This window comes from Ranitomeya imitator, chromosome 6 (assembly GCF_032444005.1).
Source record: "Ranitomeya imitator isolate aRanImi1 chromosome 6, aRanImi1.pri, whole genome shotgun sequence".
Taxonomy (NCBI): Eukaryota; Metazoa; Chordata; class Amphibia; order Anura; family Dendrobatidae; genus Ranitomeya; species Ranitomeya imitator.
The window spans coordinates 558,876,922-558,895,981 of record NC_091287.1 but is presented as its reverse complement, the minus strand read 5'-3'; the positions used below and the strand labels follow the sequence as shown (position 1 = coordinate 558,895,981).

The 19,060-nt window shown below is 45.9% G+C and overlaps 1 long non-coding RNA gene across 1 annotated transcript in view; it reads right to left on the bottom strand.

The window, feature by feature from the left end:
- LOC138643174 (uncharacterized) overlaps positions 1 to 19,060 on the bottom strand; it is a 106,882-nt gene that overhangs the window by 70,978 nt on the left and 16,844 nt on the right. The gene's annotated exons all lie outside the window — the stretch shown is intronic.

The window sequence follows — 19,060 nt, the reverse complement described above, 5'->3', positions numbered from 1 at the left end:
GCTATCCCACTCCTGACAGGCCGATGCAGGTAGCGGGGGTCCCCTACCTCGGCCTGATCAGGGGGATGGAAGCACCACACGGCAGGGGGACTGTCTGTGTAGGTGACAGCAGGAGGAAGCAGCCCTAAGCGGAGGGCTTGACTTCTGTGGTGCCGCTAGTCACCTGGTACATGGGGCCCATGTGCGCATCTGCCGGAGCCTCTGGGGTCGGTCCGCCGCTGGTGTCTGCGGTGGCTAGGCGAGCGCTGCCGTCCTTGTCGGCGCGTCTGCTCTCAGCGCCGCGGCCGCGTCCGGAAGGGGCGTGTCCTGATGACGCGGGTGCGGCGCGGGGCGATGACGCGGCCGTGCATGCGCGGTAGCGTCTTATTCTGGCTAATGGCGGCGCCCGGCGTCGCAGGGGGGGATTTCGGCCTCAGGGTGTCTGGCGCTCTACGGGCGCTAGCGGGGGCAGTACCAATGAGCGGTGCACCGAGGGATGTCCCTGCTGACCCCCCATCCGGGGGTGGTACCCAGGGGGATACATTTAAACGCTGCACTGAGGCTCAACATTGTTCCTGTCCACCATTTTGGAATGGAGTCTCTGGAAGGAACACCGCAGCTGGGCGGTGAGCAGCAGCAGTCACCTGAACAACCTTTGAGCAGCTCCCAGCGGCGTTCTAGTGGCAGTAGTCGCGCTGGTAGAGCCAAAGAAACTCAGAAGTCAACTAAGTCCTCTGGCCGTAAGGAATCTCCGGCTAAGAAGGACCCCCCGATCACGGTACCATTCACTGCAGGGATGGGTAAGTGAGCTTCGTGAAAGTACATTTCTGATAGCTGTCCCTCCTTGTATTCCCTCTCTCCTTATTAGGGGAGGAAATCTGTGTCCAAATCCAAACATAGAGAGTGTGCCATCTGTACGGAACCTCTTCCGGATGGACATAAAAAGAAATTGTGCAGCATCTGCATTCAACAATTAATTAAGGACGAGACCCCTGACCTTACGTCTACTCTTAGGGATCTGGTTAGACAGGAGGTCAGAGATTCCATAAGGTCTCAGAAGACGGTCTCAAAAAAGAGGAGGGAAATATTATCCCCAGCCTCGGATGTGGATTCAGACACGGGTGGTGTGAGTTCAGATTCCCATCCGTCATCATCAGAGGACGCGGAAACTAGTCGAACCTGTCTATCACTGGACAGGGTTAACCGCTTAGTCAAAGCTGTCAACAGTACTATGGGCATTGAGGAGACCCAGGCGGAAAGTTCCATCCAGGATATAATGTTTAAAGGCATAGATCGCAAATCCAGAAGAGTATTTCCCGTAGTCGATAAAGTTAAGTCTCTGATTAAGAGAGAATGGAAAAAACCCGAAAGGAAGGGGTCTCTCCCACCAGCGTTCAAAAGAAGGTATCCCTTTGAGGAGGAAGCTTCTTCATCCTGGGACAAGGTTCCGAAATTAGATGCGGCAGTGGCTAAAGCGTGTAAAAAGACGTCTCTCCCGTTTGAGGATCTGGGGAGCCTAAAAGACCCGCTTGATAGGAAGGCTGAGGTATTCCTTAAAGGAGCTTGGGAAACATCAGTGGGTTCCCTGAGACCAGCGATTGCGGCCACCTGCACTGCCCGGTCGTTGATGGTATGGCTGGGTAATCTAGAAGACCAGCTCAAGGATAAGGTTCCTAGGGCCGAGATCCTATCATCCATGTCTATGATTCAGGATGCAGCAGCCTTCCCCTCGGATGCGTCAGCCGATTCCGTTAGGCTAGCGGCAAGGTCATCAGCACTGTCCAATGCGGCCCGTAGGGCTCTTTGGATAAAATGCTGGCCAGGAGACTTGCAGGCCAGATCAAAACTATGTGGCATCCCCTGTGAGGGGGTTCATTTGTTTGGCCCGGTACTGGATGAGCTTCTAGAAAAAGCAGGCGACAGTAAAGCGTTTCCCTCTCCTAACAAGACCCTTCTATAGACGGGACTATAACAGAGGAGGGCCATATCGCCGAAGATCGGACAGGGATTCAAATAGAGAATCGACCTGATACAACTCTTACAGGAGAAGAGGTAGAGGTTACATGTTTAACTCTTCTACAGACTCTAAAAAGCATCAATGACTGGCGGCCCAGGTGGGCGGTAGGCTTTTGGCCTTCTACCCAGCCTGGGTAAAAATCACCAATAGTCCATGGATACTCAGTATCATTAAAGAGGGGCTAAAGTTCCAATTTCACCATACCCCCCTGGACAAATTCATATTAACTCCTATCCGTTCTTCTCCCGCAGAACAGTTGGCGTTGGAGTCAGAGGTTCGAGATCTCCAAAAAAAGGGGGTTCTCGTTAAAGTACCTACGGAGGAACAAGGTACGGGGTTTTACTCCCCTTTATTCCTGGTAAAGAAGCCAGATGGATCTTATCGTACCATCATCAATCTGAAGGGCCTGAATGTATTCCTGCTGGTCCCATCCTTTAAAATGGAATCTGTGAAATCGGCAATAAAGCTTCTTTTTCACAATTGCTTCATGGTTGTCTTGGATCTGAAAGACGCCTATTATCATGTCCCGATACATGCAACTCATCAGCGCTTTCTCAGGGTAGCAATTTCTCTTGCCGGCACAGTGGAGCACTTTCAATACCGGGCACTTCCCTTTGGTGTTGCAGTCGCACCTCGGGTGTTCACTAAGATTATGGTGGAGGTTATGGCACACCTTCATGAGCAAAATATACTAGTAATTCCCTATCTAGATGATTTATTGATCGTTGGGCGCTCAGAGATACACTGTAAGGAACAGTTGGGGAAAGTGATGGCGGCGTTGCACAACTTAGGATGGATTATCAATCTCAAAAAGTCGCGTCTTCAGCCCTCGACATCACAGCAGTTCTTGGGTCTTACTGTGGATTCAGCTCAGCAGGAATGTCGCCTGCCAGACTCAAAAGTTGATACTATTCACCGGCTGGCTTCCAGAGCAATTAGTAATCCCGTAGTCTCCTTAAGAAGTGCTATGTCACTCTTAGGTTCACTTACCTCTTGTTTTCCGGCGGTGATGTGGGCACAGTTTCACTCCAGGGCTCTGCAATGGGATGTTCTGCATAATTTTCGGCGTCTGGGCGCTAACCTTGACAAAAAATTTTCCCTATCTGTAGAGGCCACGGGTTCACTAAGGTGGTGGACACACATCCCTAATCTGCGTAGAGGGGTACCTTGGACATATCAGATATCACGGGTAATAACAACGGATGCTAGCCCCACGGGGTGGGGAGCACACTGGGAAGGCAATTGCGTTCAGGGTCTGTGGTCCCATTCTGAGCGAGACACGTCCTCCAATCTGAAGGAATTGATGGCGGTGGAACGCGCCTTAGATAGGTTTCTTATACCTCTGCAGGGTAGACATGTTAGGCTACTCTCTGACAACCAGGTGACCGTTGCTTATGTGAACCACCAAGGAGGTACACGATCTAGATCATTAATGAACGTTACGAATCATATCTTTCAGATGGCCGAGAATCACCTGCTCTCCCTTACGGCCCTTCATATAAAGGGAAATCTAAATACCATGGCCGATTACTTAAGCCGCAACGAGCTCAAACAAGGGGACTGGTCTCTAAAACCGGCTGTCTTCAACCAGATCGTGCGGTTGTGGGGCTATCCAGAGATAGATCTGTTTGCCAGTCGAGAAAACAAGAAACTCCATCAATTCTATTCCCTAGACCCAAGGGACAATCCATACGCAGTCGACGCTCTTCTGATCCCCTGGAATTTCAATCTCGCCTACGCTTTCCCTCCTCTGAATCTCATTCCTCTAGTTCTGAGAAAAATTCGGGAAGACGGAGCCCGAGTGGTTTTAATAGCCCCATTCTGGCCCAGAAGGCCTTGGTTCCCATGGTTGAGAAGCATGTCCATTTCCCAACCATGGATCCTCCCAGAAATACCGGACCTCCTTTCCCAGGGTCCAGTCTTCCATCCACGAGTAACCAACTTGCACCTGACAGCGTGGAACTTGAGAGGTCACTTCTGAAAGGAAAAGGATTCTCCCAGAATCTTGTAGATACTCTACTTAAAAGTAGGAAAGCCTCCACGACTAACATTTATGTTAGGGTATGGAGGAAGTTCCTATCAAGTTCAGGAGCACAGATCGATCAAAAACCTGATATTGCTCAAATCCTAGAGTTTTTACAGAAGGGCCTAGAGTTAGGCTTAGCCACCAGCACCCTTAGAGTTCAGGTTTCAGCTCTAGGGGTACTATATAATTCCAACATAGCCAATAATCACTGGATAACAAGGTTTTTCAAAGCGGTCACCAGATCCAGGCCGGTTATTAAACAGAGAATAGTTCCATGGGACCTAAATCTTGTGCTCTCGGCTCTAACACAAGCTCCGTTCGAGCCCATTGACTCTGTCCCGATCAAGATCCTGTCGGTCAAAACAGCCCTCTTAGTTGCCCTTACATCGGCAAGAAGGGTTAGTGATCTTCAGGCATTATCCAGGCAGCGTCCATATATGCAATTTTTGGAAGATAGAGTGGTGATGAGACCTGACCCTCTTTATCTTCCAAAGGTTGCCTCAAAATTTCATAGATCCCAGGAGGTGATCCTACCTTCATTTTGTCCTAATCCCTCTAACAATAAGGAGCAGAGATTTCATTGTTTGGACGTACGTAGGTGCCTTCTCAAATACATTTCAGTAACAGACACCTGGAAAAAAGACCACGCATTATTTTTATCCTACCAGGGGGTTAGGAAGGGACTTAAAGTATCAAAAAATACCCTAGCCAGTTGGATTAGGGAGGCGATATCTCTTGCTTATACCGCAGGTGGCGTGGAAATCCCAGAAGGTATAAAGGCACACTCCACTCGTGCGGTAGCCACACCCTGGGCTGAGAGAGCAGAAGTATCGATTGAGGACATCTGTAAGGCGGCCACATGGTCTTCTCCATCCACCTTTCTTAGACACTATAGATTAGATCTAGGTGGCTCCTCCGACCTCACGTTTGGGAGAAGGGTGCTGGAAGCTATTATCCCTCCCTAGTCACCTTTTCACTTCTCTGAAAGTCTCTCGTTGTGCTGTCATGGCGACTGAATAAATACGTACGCTACTCACCTGGTAGCAGTGTTTTTTCAGGAGCCATGACAGCACCCTTATATTCCCTACCCTTCTTTGTTTATGGGTTTAACACTTCCTTTAGAGAAATTCCTAAGTTTATTCACTGGGTGAATTGTACCATATATTAATATTGTTTATGTGCTACTAACCTAGAAGGTCCTTTCATACTCTGTAAACCAACTGGCGGGGGAGTGAGGTGCCGCCCTTTTATGTCTGAGGTTTCCTGTCCCTGAAGGGCGGATCCCCTCTCTCTCGTTGTGCTGTCATGGCTCCTGAAAAAACACTGCTACCAGGTGAGTAGCGTACGTATTTTAGCAACTAAAGTAGCGAAAGGTGATCATTCTCCCTATACTATCTATCTACATGAGCCGACCTATCAGGTAAATCACTGAAAATCTGTCTCACAGAGAGGTTCAGGTGGGATATGTATGTCTCATCTACTTTGACCTCTCTATCCACCTGTAATGTGAGGGGGCATAAAGGGTTCCGCCTATCTACACCCATGTAACAGTTCCAAATAGGTCCTAGGTACATGGATATATTAACCTATTTTATTATATATTATATATTATTGTGTGGGGCCCAATTATTGAACCTCATGTGTCTCATAGAAAAATAGACATATCGACTTTTTCGTTAAGCCCTGTGGGACCCATTGCTCCTGTCCGCATGATCCATACTGCTTCTCGTCTGAGCAATAGGTTATGATGGTCGCCTCCTCTTTTGGACATTTTAACCTGCTCTATGCCAGCAAATGTCATCACTCCTGAATTCCCATCATGTATCTCACGTATATGACTGATAAGTCTCGGTGCCCCCTTTTCTGTAACCAGACCTACAGTGTTCCCTGAAGCGTATATACAGACATCTAATAGTCTTGCCTATATAGTATCTCCCACACGGGCACCAGACCACGTAAACGACATGTTTGGTTTGACACGTAATGAGCTGCATAACTTTATGCTCCACTGGCCCGATATGTAAAATCCTATCAATAATGTGATGCCTGCAATATGAACAATGTCCACACCGGTAATTACCTAGGGGAGTAGCACGTTCCAACCAATTCCTGGTTCTACTGTCAGTGATCTGATTCTGCACCAATATGTCCCTTATCCGGGTACTCCTTTTATTAGAAATCAAAGGGCCCCTAGCCACCACTTCGGCCAGCTCTGTCCCTGCCCAGTAGGTGCCAAATATTTCTAATAGCTGCCCTAATTTGTTGATCCATCGGGCCGTACTGAAAACAGAACGTAAATCTTTTACCTGTGGGGTTGTCCGTATTCCTGACTACTGGTCTAGTTGCCCATTTTCCTCTGTGCCTCCTGTCAAATATGCTCGGGATATCCTGTCTTTTAGTCTTTTTTTTTTTTTTTTTCTAATTCGCAGGACTGTGTAGAGAAACCTTCTAGTGTGTTATTGGCCCTCTTGGTTCTAACTAATTGTCCATACGGCAATGCACGTTTGGTGTGACTGGGGTGATCGCTATCAAAGTGCATAAGTGCATTGGTAGCTACCGATTTCCGGTACAGTGAAGTCCTAATTTCTCCATCTATATCGATAGCCACATCTAAAAAGTCCAAATGTAGGCCTCCAAAGACCGAAGTAAAGGCCATCCCCATACTATTGTCATTAAGCAGGGTGACAAACTCTTCAGTCTTCCTCCGACCCATCCCATACTAGGAACATGTCATCGACATACCGCAAATACATTCGGATATATTTAAAAAATATATTCCTGGTTGAATACAAATAAAGCTCCTCAAAATGACCCGGGTATAGGTTTGCGAACGTGCATGCTGCCAGAGTCCCCATAGCAGTGCCAACTACCTGAAGGTACCAGAGGTCCATGAATATAAAAGCATTGTGTGTAAGAATGAATTTAAGGCTATGGCAAATGAACTCTATAACATTACTCTCTATGTGTGTAGTTTGTAAAATCTGGCGTATAGTCTACTCCTTGCTCTTGTGGAATCCGTGTGTATAGGTTGGTGACATCAATAGATTCCAATCTATAACTGGGTTGCCAAGAAAACTGCTAGATCTGTGTTAAAAACGCCCCAGTATCTTTAATATGATGGAATGTGTATAAGCAACGGACACAATAACCAGTCTATATATTTAGAGAGCGGTTCCATAAGAGAACCCACCCCCGACACAATCGGTCGGCCTGGTGGGTTATCCGTAGCCTTATGAATCTTTGGGACATGGTACCAATGTGGCTTAATGGGGAACTCGGCAGCAATTTATCTGCTCTATTAGAAGAGAGAACCCCGGTCTCTACTACTTGTCTTAACAGCGATCTCAACTCCCCTTTGACTTTATTGGTGGAGTTAAAATGTCCAAAAGAGGAGGCGACCATCATAACCTATTGCTCAGACGAGAAGCAGTATGGATCATGCGGACAGGAGCAATGGGTCCCGCAGGGCTTAACGAAAAAGTCGATATATCTATTTTTCTATGAGACACATGAGATTCAATAATTGGGCCCCACACAATAATAAATATATAATATATAATAAAATAGGTTAATATATCCATGTACCTAGGACCTATTTGGAACTGTTACATGGGTGTAGATAGGCGGAACCCTTTATGCCCCCTCACATTACAGGTGGATAGAGAGGTCAAAGTAGATGAGACATACATATCCCACCTGAACCTTTCTCTGAGACAGATTTTCAGTGATTTACCTAATAAAATTGAAGGTCGGCTCATGTAGATAGTATAGGGAGAATGATCACCTTTCACTACTTTTTAGTTGCTAAAATACGCACTATTGATTGCTAATGTGTACTTTCTTGTATCACCATTGTTTTTAATTGTAATTTTTAATTGTAGTTTTTAGTGTTTTGTATCGTGAGTGGGCGGAGTGAGGCCGGAGGAAGGTGTGCGGATCGAGCACTCTTCTTAAGGCGTCACGTCCGCTCACACATTGAACCCGTCGAAGCAGCACCGGATAGGTGCGAAACAGCTGTCGTTCAGTCCTCACATTGCCCTGGTTATACACCCCCGTGCCGTGAAGATGTTGTATTAATAAAGTGACCTGCACAGAAGATTGGTGAGTGCTGCCATATTCCTTCCTGCCTATATGGATCTCATATCGAAGGTTTCCCAGAATTGTTTTTGAGTTTGTTTTCAGATACCAGCAGGGCTGCCACCATGAACCTCAGGGCCCCATACTAGAATGTTTCCTGCCCATTGAGACTCAACCCAGGCTCCTTCCTTCAGCTCTGCCTCCACCCCTCAAACCATGTGAACTGGCCCTAATAATTATCCCATATGTTGTGCATAGGGGATTATTGTGTCACTAGAATATCCCCTTTAAGACAAACTGAACCTTAATGCAGGCACAGGCAGCAGTCAGTATGGTTGAACTTGTGGTACCTGGCACGAATACAGGCAGCAGACTGCCTCCAGCTTCACACTGAGTGAGAAGGGGCATAAAGTAGCAGGTGGGTGGACCAGCAAAATGGCAAATGGGTGGTCAGACAGGTGAATATTCTTATTTGATCACTTTTGGGCCCTCAACTCCTTCATATAATGTGCCCAGGCGGGCCAGCACTGATGTCACACAACAAGCCCATATATGCTGCAGCTGTTATGAGTAGGCCAAGGCCTTTGTTGTGGCGGAGCTACTAAGTCTTAGAATGCCCTGGCCTCCCTCCACGTAAAAATGATGTTCACTTGTCTGCTCACCTGCTGCTCCACGATCTGCGCTGGCAGGCCTTCTGCTTGGCTCCAGTCAGTCTGCTCCAGTCCCTATGGGAATAACTGAGACAGTCAGATCATAACTTCAAGCACAACACTTTACTTTCACATATTCGCAGCTCATCAAGTTCCATTACTGCGGTTACTTCAGGTTTCACAGAGCATGTCATTTCAGCTTTCCCTCTAATCCTCTCCTCCTCACACTGCTTGAGCCAACGTCCTACTGTCTCATGTGGCATTTCAGCGTTATTCCTGTCCAGATTCCTTGCCTTAAGTGGGGGTTCCCTTAGCTGTTTCGTACAGGTTCTGAGGGAATCAGCCCATGCAAACATCTGCCACATGGCGAGCAACCTGCCTGTCTTTCCTGCCGTGTCTAATTTAAATTAAAGCTTCTGTCCAGAATCTGCTGACACTTGTCTGGTTTTAGCCAAGCTGATAATGGGGTCCTGGGTGACTGGGCACTAATCTTGTTAATGTTACAGGGTAACTGTGTTGCTGGGTAACTGTCGCTCAGGTTAACAGCCCACCCGAGCTCTATGGGTGCCCAGGCCCTTCTGCCTACAACCAGGAAGCTCTCCTATCCTTATCATGGTGACCCCTCCTGCAGTAAACTATTAACATTAAAATGCCCCATCTAGTGGTGTACTCCCAGCACTGCTTTCTGTACATACAATGCAGTCACAGGAATAAATACTTTACTTGTGTACATTTAGCAACATTAAAATGTGCTCTGCTTTCCGGCACACTCTGCAATATGTTCGCTTAGTGTCTTCCTTCAGGAGCTGCAGCACTTCAGGCTCCAGGACTCCGTCCTGTCGTTCTGTCTTCCTGACAGGAACTGAACTCCTTTTCCCTCCAGATCAGGATCTTATAAAGGGGAGCTCACCTTAAACAGGCTCCCCCCCTTCTGGTCTGGAGTGTGAACATGTTGCCTATATTGTTACCTGATGAGATCTCCTTTATTGCCTTCAGACGTATAATCACTCCCCCTGGTGGAAGAATAACATTACTGCAATGACCAGGACTCTGGGGCGCTGCACCTCCATATTGGGGTTATTAGGCCTCAGCCTTCTGGCCAGCAGAGGTCATGTTTTCTGTACTCCTCGTTTTCATGGCCCCCTCCTGGCACAGATCTCCAGGAGTCGGTGGTTTGATTCTTTGTCTACTGCCTCAGCCTGGCACTTTCCTGCTGCAGGTCTCACATTGTGGCTGATTTCCTGCAGATCCGACCTGTATTAACATCTCAGTTTCTCATTAATTACTTGGTGATTAGCATTTCTGTCACCAGTGTTTCTCAGATGTTCTTCCTTTAAATTGTACAAAGTCTCTTTCCAGTTGAGATACAGTCTGAGGGTCTGGGGTGAAGAATGAAGCATTGGGGGCAGTGGGGTCTCTGGAGGTCTTTGTAGTGACGTGGACATCAGAGGTGGCTGGGGTTTGTTGTTGTTCTGGGAGTTTGGGCCTGGAGTTTAATGAAGGAATCTGTCTTCAAATTGCAGCAGGTTGTCCTCAGTCCCTTGTACAAGGACGGTGCCGCTGTTATTCAGTGATGGAAAGTGAGCTGCCCTCGTAATCTTCATGGTTTGACTCTGATCTGACGGCCATTATTGATATCAGTCTTGGTTGTATATTTATATTGTTTTACACAGGGCAGTGTGCCAGGCCAGGAGATACGCTGTGAAGGAGAACACGTTGGTTTTTCTTTTACCTTCCGCACTAGATGTAAGTCAGCATAGAGGGTCTCTGGGTTGTCTCTAATTGTGGCAGGTTTTGGCTTTCCTTGCATGATTGCTCTTCTGCTCTTCAGGGTTTATTATTATTATTATTATTATTATTATTATTATTATTATTATATTTTTTTTTATTTAGCACCATTAATTCCATGGTGCTGTACATGAGGAGGGGTTACATACAGGGTTAGATATCGTTTACACCAGTGGTCCCCAACTCCAGGCCTCGAGGGCCGCCAACAGTGCAGGTTTTCAGGATTTCCTTAGTATTGCACAGGGGGTGGGATCATCACCTGTGCAGATGATCACATTACCACCGATGCAATACTAAAGAAATCCAGAAAACCTGCACTGTTGGCGGCCCTCGAGGCCTGGAGTTGGGGACCCCTGGTTTACACTAAACAGGTTTTCAGTGACAGACTGGTACAGAGGGGAGAGAATATCCCCCTTAATATCGGACTGAGCTTTATTTTTCACGGCACGTGCAGCGTTGCCGACTACTGAACACAATGCCGGCTTTCAATGGTTTACTGCACCTCTTCATTAGGACTTTCTGGTACACTGCCCCTCATATATACGATATATAAAAAAAATTACCGCACACTCAAAGTTGATGTGATGCAAAAAATATTACAAAAGTTTATTGTGTTAACAATCAAGGCTGCCACTGTTATGTTTGCTAATGAAAGGTGTTATGAAGGCAATCCAGAGACACAGTGTGCCTAGCGATCAGAGCGCACACAGTGATCTGACAAATACCCAAAAACAAAAGAACGAGCTCTGAGACGTGGAAACTCTGTAGACTGCACACCTGATCCTATCCTAAACACAACTAAAAGCGGCTGTGGATTGCGCCTAACAACTACCTATGCAACTCGGCACAGCCTAAGAAACTAGCTAGCCTGAAGATAGAAAAATAGGCCTGACTTGCCCCAGAGAAATACCCCAAAGGAAAAGGCAGCCCCCCACACATAATGACTGTGAGTAAGATGAAAAGACAAAACGTAGGGATGAAATAGATTCAGCAAAGTGGGGCCCGATATTCTAGACAGAGCGAGGACAGTAAAGCAAACTTTGCAGTCTACAAAAAACCCTAAAGCAAAAACCACGCAAAGGGGGCAAAAAAGACCCACCGTGCCGAACTAACGGCACGGCGGTACACCCTTTGCGTCTCAGAGCTTCCAGCAAAACAAAAGACAAGCTGGACAGAAAAGCAACAAAATGGCAAAAAGCACTTAGCTATACAGAGCAGCAGGTCACAGGAACAGTCAGGAGAAGCTCAGATCCAACACGAAGTCGGGGACCCACACGGCGTCTGCGATTAGCGAAAAGTTGAGCCTTCTCCTGGGACAAGGTCAAATTGTCCACTACCTGAGTCCAGATCTGCTGCAACCTGTCCACCACAGAATCCACACCAGGACAGTCCGAAGACTCAACCTGTCCTGAAGAGAAACGAGGATGGAACCCAGAACTGCAAAAAAATGGAGAAACCAAGGTAGCCGAGCTGGCCCGATTATTAAGGGCGAACTCGGCCAACGGCAAAAAGGACACCCAATCATCCTGGTCAGCAGAAACAAAACATCTCAGATATGTTTCCAAGGTCTGATTGGTTCGTTCGGTCTGGCCATTAGTCTGAGGATGGAAAGCCGAGGAAAAGGATAGGTCAATGCCCATCCTACCACAAAAGGCTCGCCAAAACCTTGAAACAAACTGGGAACCTCTGTCAGAAACAATATTCTCAGGAATGCCATGCAACCGAACCACATGCTGAAAGAACAAAGGTACCTAATCAGAGGAGGAAGGCAATTTAGCCAAGGGCACCAGATGGACCATTTTAGAAAAGCGATCACAGACCACCCAAATGACTGACATCTTTTGAGAAACGGGAAGGTCAGAAATGAAATCCATCGAAATATGTGTCCAAGGCCTCTTTGGTACCGGCAAGGGCAAAAGCAACCCACTGGCACGAGAACAGCAGGGCTTAGCCCTAGCACAAATCCCACAGGACTGCACAAAAGTACGTACATCCCGTGACAGAGATGGCCACCAGAAGGATCTAGCCACTAACTCTCTGGTACCAAAGATTCCAGGATGACCAGCCAACACCGAACAATGAAGTTCAGAGAAGTTTATTAGTCCACCTATCAGGGACGAACAGTTTCTCCGCTGGACAACGATCAGGTTTATTCGCCTGAAATTTTTGCAGCACCCGCCGCAAATCAGGGGAGATGGCAGACACAAGGACTCCTTCCTTGAGGATACCCGCTGGCTCAGATAAACCCGGAGAGTCGGGCACAAAACTCCTAGACAGAGCATCCGCCTTCACATTTTTAGAGCCCGGAAGGTACGAAATCACAAAGTCGAAGCGGGCAAAAAATAACGACCAACGGGCCTGTCTAGGATTCAAGCGCTTGGCAGACTCGAGATAAGTCAAGTTCTTATGATCAGTCAATACCACCACGCGATGCTTAGCTCCTTCAAGCCAATGGCGCCACTCCTCGAATGCCCACTTCATGGTCAGCAACTCTCGGTTGCCCACATCATAATTACGCTCAGCGGGCGAAAACTTCCTGGAAAAGAAAGCACATGGTTTCATCACTGAGCAATCAGAACCTCTCTGACAAAACCGCCCCTGCTCCAATCTCAGAAGCATCAACCTCGACCTGGAACGGAAGAGAAACATCTGGCTGACACAACACAGGGGCAGAACAAAAACGACGCTTCAACTCCTGAAAAGCTTCCACAGCAGCAGAAGACCAATTAACCAAATCAGCACCCTTCTTGGTCAAATCGGTCAATGGTTTGGCAATGCTAGAAAAATTACAGATGAAGCGACGATAAAAATTAGCAAAGCCCAGGAACTTTTGCAGACTTTTCAGAGATGTCGGCTGAATCCAATCCTGGATGGCTTGGACCTTAACTGGATCCATCTCGATAGTAGAAGGGGAAAAGATGAACCCCAAAAATGAAACTTTCTGCACACCAAAGAGACACTTAGATCCTTCACAAACAAAGAGTTAGCACGCAGGACCTGAAAAACCATTCTGACCTGCTTCACATGAGACTCCCAATCATCTGAGAAGATCAAAATGTCATCCAAGTAAACAATCAGGAATTTATCCAGATACTCACGGAAGATGTCATGCATAAAAGACTGAAACACATAGATACAAAGAGAAAATGGAGTTCTATACGAAAAACGTTTTAAAAAAGCAATATTTATTAAAGAATCATTTAAAAATAACAAAATACAAAAATGTCCTCTATGTTTCTCTTTGCGTTGTAGATTTAAATTTATCTGTTTTTACATTTTAACCTTGTTGTTTTTTCATTTTTTCTGTTTCATTTTCTTTTTATCCTCTACATCCCTAGACTTAATTGCCCTTGGGATTCGGGTGTTGTTGTGGCTATGACATCAGGAACATGCGAGGAACTATGACTAAAGACCAAAGCATGGATGAATTATGTCACTTATTGTTATTGGAAGATTATTCAATTATTTTGGTTTTGGGTGGGCATAACTATTTACAATGTCTTTTATAGTATTTTTTATAGTATTTTTTGTATATTTTTTTATGTCTCAATGTTGAGAGATATATATATATATATATATATATATATATATATATATATATGAGAATTGTATTGCACAAGTGCACTTTGTAATGTACATCAAGTAGATTTCGAACATCACATTTATATAGTATAGGGTATAGGTTACGCACTATATGCGGTTGTAATCCGCTTTTATTTGCTTCATCCTTGCTAAATCCCTCTTTTTATTTTTTATTTTTATTTGGGCGAATGCGGTGATGTCCGTCATCCACATTTGGATCATCATTATGGTGGTTGTGAAAAAGGTGCGGACAGCGCTGCTGTAATGCCCAGGGTACATTTATTCCTTGCTATGTTCCGAGTAGCTACTGCGCATGCGCCCCACGCTGGGTAATCGATCCTCTTGTCTCCGGCTTCATTCATCCGAGAGCGCATGTCCATGATGTCATCGGGGGATTTCCCCTTGACGTGCGCTCCCGGTGTATGCTGGGGAACGAGGGTCATTTCCGGATCAGCTGTGGTGCGCCTGCGCACATTGGACTCTTTCAGTCCAGGAATTCCGTTATAAAATGCCGGCATCAGGGGCAATTGCCTCACTCCCTCTTTGAGAAAGCAACGCGAAACGTGCGTCAGGGGGCTCTCCGGAGTCATTAAGCACCACTCACTTCATCATGGGTAAGAAATTTGATCTTTGACATGCACTATACACTGGTTTCTCTGCAAATTTTATGCATGAAAGACATTTGTCTATATGAGAACCAGCGAATGCACTGTATTGTGTGCTATTATTGATGGCTATATATACCATGATGTTATATACTTTTTCTGGGTGTTTATGACTTGGATGTGCATATACTAGGGTCTTTCCCTTTTTTGTATTTTGTTATTTTTAAATGATTCTTTAATAAATATTGCTCTTTTAAAACATTTTTCGTATAGAACTCCATTTTCTCTTTGTATCTATGTATATTCGGAGTATACGTCATTGTCCTGATAGATACATGGGCGTTGACACGCGTCTTTTTTCTATAACACACCGAGTGTGTGTGTCCCATGCTATTTCTGTGGGTGTATTTTTGTTTTTAAAGACTGAAACACAGATGGAGCATTGGCAAGTCCGAACGGCATCACTAGATACTCAAAATGACCCTCGGGCGTATTAAATGCAGTTTTCCATTCATCTCCTTGCCTGATTCTCACCAGATTATACGCACCACGAAGATCTATCTTAGTGAACCAACTAGCCCCCTTAATTCGAGCAAACAAGTCAGATAACAATGGCAAGGGATACTGAAATTTAACAGTGATCTTATTAAGAAGGCGGTAATCAATACACGGTCTCAGCGAACCATCCTTCTTGGCTACAAAGAAGAACCCTGCTCCCAGTGGTGACTATGGGCGAATATGTCCCTTCTCCAGGGATTCCTTCACATAACTGCGCATAGCGGCGTGTTCGGGCACGGATAAATTAAATAATCGACCTTTAGGGAATTTACTACCAGGAATCAAATTGATAGCACAATCACAATCCCTATGCGGAGGTAGGGCATCGGACTTGGGCTCTTCAAATACATCCTGATAATCAGACAAGAACTCTGGGACCTCAGAAGGGGTGGATGACGAAATCGACAAAAATGGAACATCACCATGTACCCCCTGACAACCCCAGCTGGATACCGACATGGAATTCCAATCCAATACTGGATTATGGGTTTGTAGCCATGGCAACCCCAACACGACCACATCATGCAGATTATGCAACACCAGAAAGCGAATAACTTCCTGATGTGCAGGAGCCATGCACATGGTCAGCTGGGCCCAGTACTGAGGTTTATTCTTGGCCAAAGGTGTAGCATCAATTCCTCTCAATGGAATAGGACACCACAAAGGCTCCAAGAAAAACCCACAACGTTTAGCATAATCCAAATCCATCAGATTCAGGGCAGCGCCTGAATCCACAAACGCCATGACAGAAAACGACGACAAAGAGCATATCAGGGTAATGGACAGAAGGAATTTGGACTGTACAGTACCAATGACGGCAGACCTAGCGGACCGCTTAGTGCGCTTAGGACAATCAGAAATTGCATGAGTGGAATCACCACAGTAGAAACACAGCCCATTCAGACGTCTGTATTCCTGCCGTTCAACTCTGGTCATAGTCCTATCGCACTGCATAGGCTCAGGTTTAACCTCAGGCAATACCGCCAAATGGTGCACAGATTTACGCTCGCGCAAGCTTCGACCGATTTGAATGGCCAAAGACAAAGACTCATTCAAACCAGCAGGCATAGGAAATCCCACCATGACATCCTTAAGGGCTTCAGAGAGACCCTTTCTGAACAAAGCTGCCAGCGCAGATTCATTCCACTGAGTGAGTACTGACCATTTCCTAAATTTCTGACAATATACTTCTATATCATCCTGACCCTGGCACAAAGCCAGCAAATTTTTCTCAGCCTGATCCACTGAATTAGGCTCATCGTACAGTAATCCAAGCGCCAGGAAAAACGCATCGACACTACTCAATGCAGGGTCTCCTGGCGCAAGAGAAAATGCCCAGTCTTGAGGGTCGCCACGCAAAAAAGAAATAATAATCAAAACCTGTTGAATAGGATTACCAGAAGAATGAGGTTTCAAGGCCAGAAATGGCTTACAATTATTTTTGAAACTTAGAACGAAGTTTCTAAGTTTCAAAAAACAAATCAGGAATAGGAATTCTTGGTTCTAACATAGATTTCCGATCAATAGTATCTTGAATCTTTTGTACATTTATAACGAGATTATCCATTGAAGAGCACAGACCCTGAATATCCATGTCCACACCTGTATCCAGAACCACCCAAATGTCTAGGGGAAAAAAAAATGAACACAGAGCAGAAAAAATAAAAAATGTCAGAACTTTTTCTTTCCCTCTATTGAGAATCATTAGTTTGGCTCCTTGTACTGTTATGTGTGCTAATGAAAGGTGTTATGAAGGCAATCCAGAGACAGTGTGCCTAGCGATCAGATCGCACACAGTGATCTGACAAATACCCAAAAACAAAAGAACGAGCTCTGAGACGTGGAAACTCTGTAGACTGCACACCTGATCCTATCCTAAACACAACTAAAAGCGGCTGTGGATTGCGCCTAACTACCTATGCAACTCGGCACAGCCTAAGAAACTAGCTAGCCTGAAGATAGAAAAACAGGCCTGACTTGCCCCAGAGAAATACCCCAAAGGAAAAGGCAGCCCCCCACATATAATGACTGTGAGTAAGATGAAAAGACAAAACGTAGGGATGAAATAGATTCAGCAAAGTGGGGCCCGATATTCTAGACAGAGCGAGGATAGTAAAGCGAACTTTGCAGTCTACAAAAAACCCTAAAGCAAAAACCACGCAAAGGGGGCAAAAAAGACCCACCGTGCCGAACTAATGGCACGGCGGTACACCCTTTGCGTCTCAGAGCTTCCAGCAAAACAAAAGACAAGCTGGACAGAAAAAAAGCAACAAAATAGCAAAAAGCACTTAGCTATACAGAGCAGCAGGTCACAGGAACAGTCAGGAGAAGCTCAGATCCAACACTGGAACATTGACAAGGAGCCAGGATAGCAGCATCAGGCGGAGTTAAGTAACGAAGCAGTTAACGAGCTCACCAGAACACCTGAGGGGGGAGGAAGCTCAGAAGCTGCAGTACCACTTGTGACCACAGGAGTGAATTCAGCCACAGAATTCACAACATGCCACCAAAAGAAATTACGTGCAGATAGAACCCGACGTTTCGACCCTCCTGGGTCTTATTCATGGGGTTACTTGATTCCTGATCAAATGTATAAAGGTGGCAGAAGTTTAGGCAGGAGGAAAGTTCCCCTAATATATAATAGCTTAGCGAAGTATGAGGTAGGGGTATAGTAAACCTCGATGGGTAAAAATTGTTTAAAGGGATGTCCTCAATTTGCGTGGTGGGCCTCATACATGAGACACTCACAATCCCCCTTCCTAGCTCTCCTAAAAAAGCCTTATTGGTATGTGGTGCCATAATCTTTCCTGGGACTTCCTAGACCCATTTCTGTATGATGTGTGTGTATATATCTCTATATACCGTATATATATTTGCCACTGTAATAGAATAGATACGAATATCCCATATAAAACCTAGTAATATAGACTTGTTTTTGGTGAGATCGGGGTGTTCTCTTTTGCAAGCTCTTGAGCTCCCAGTCTTTACCCCGTCTTTACCAGAGCCGATGGGGGTCACATATTTCTGGACATATCGTCATGCACAGTCTTCATAGCTGGACAAACTTTTTCCAGTCCAGTGCTAGAAGTCCAGTGTCACAATAACTACATCAGCTGCCAGAAGAAGTGAAGGAATGGGATCCCTTCTGGAACCAACTTGTCACCTGTATAACCCGGCTGGCTGGGTGAGGTTTGCATTAGGCACCAGGTCCTTAGTCCCTTCTCTGGCCCATTCTTGGCTTCTCTATCTGCACTGGATACTTACATACATGGCCCTCAATATTAACTACATGCAGAGGCGGCTGCAGAAAGCAATCCTTTTTCTTAAAAGCTGTTCAGAACACCTCATTTCTGTGCCAACGATGTTAGGAACCCCATTCACAGATGTGAGGGCGCGTCTCGGCCGGTGTGTGCGGCCATCACGCCATCGGCACGTCACACGTGGAGGTGAGGGCGCTGGATACTGCTTTAAAAACCAGGACTTTGCAGGGGATTAGGAGCTTTGCATCGGTAAAATACAATTCTGATCCTTGTAAAAATATAACAAGAAAATAAACTGTGCTAAATTTTGTTCCTAAAAATGACAGAAGGATAAAAGGTGCAGGCCGGCTTCCTGCCCAGCACGGGATGCATTGATGGTCTTCCTGCAGTCACAAGACCCTCCCGCTCTATATTCTTCTTGCTTTCAAACGGTTAAAAAAACATGTAAATCAGTGGTTCTGAAGTCAATGAAGAATTTCCAGGACAGTACCTTGGTGAGCCTGCGGATTGTGCACTCA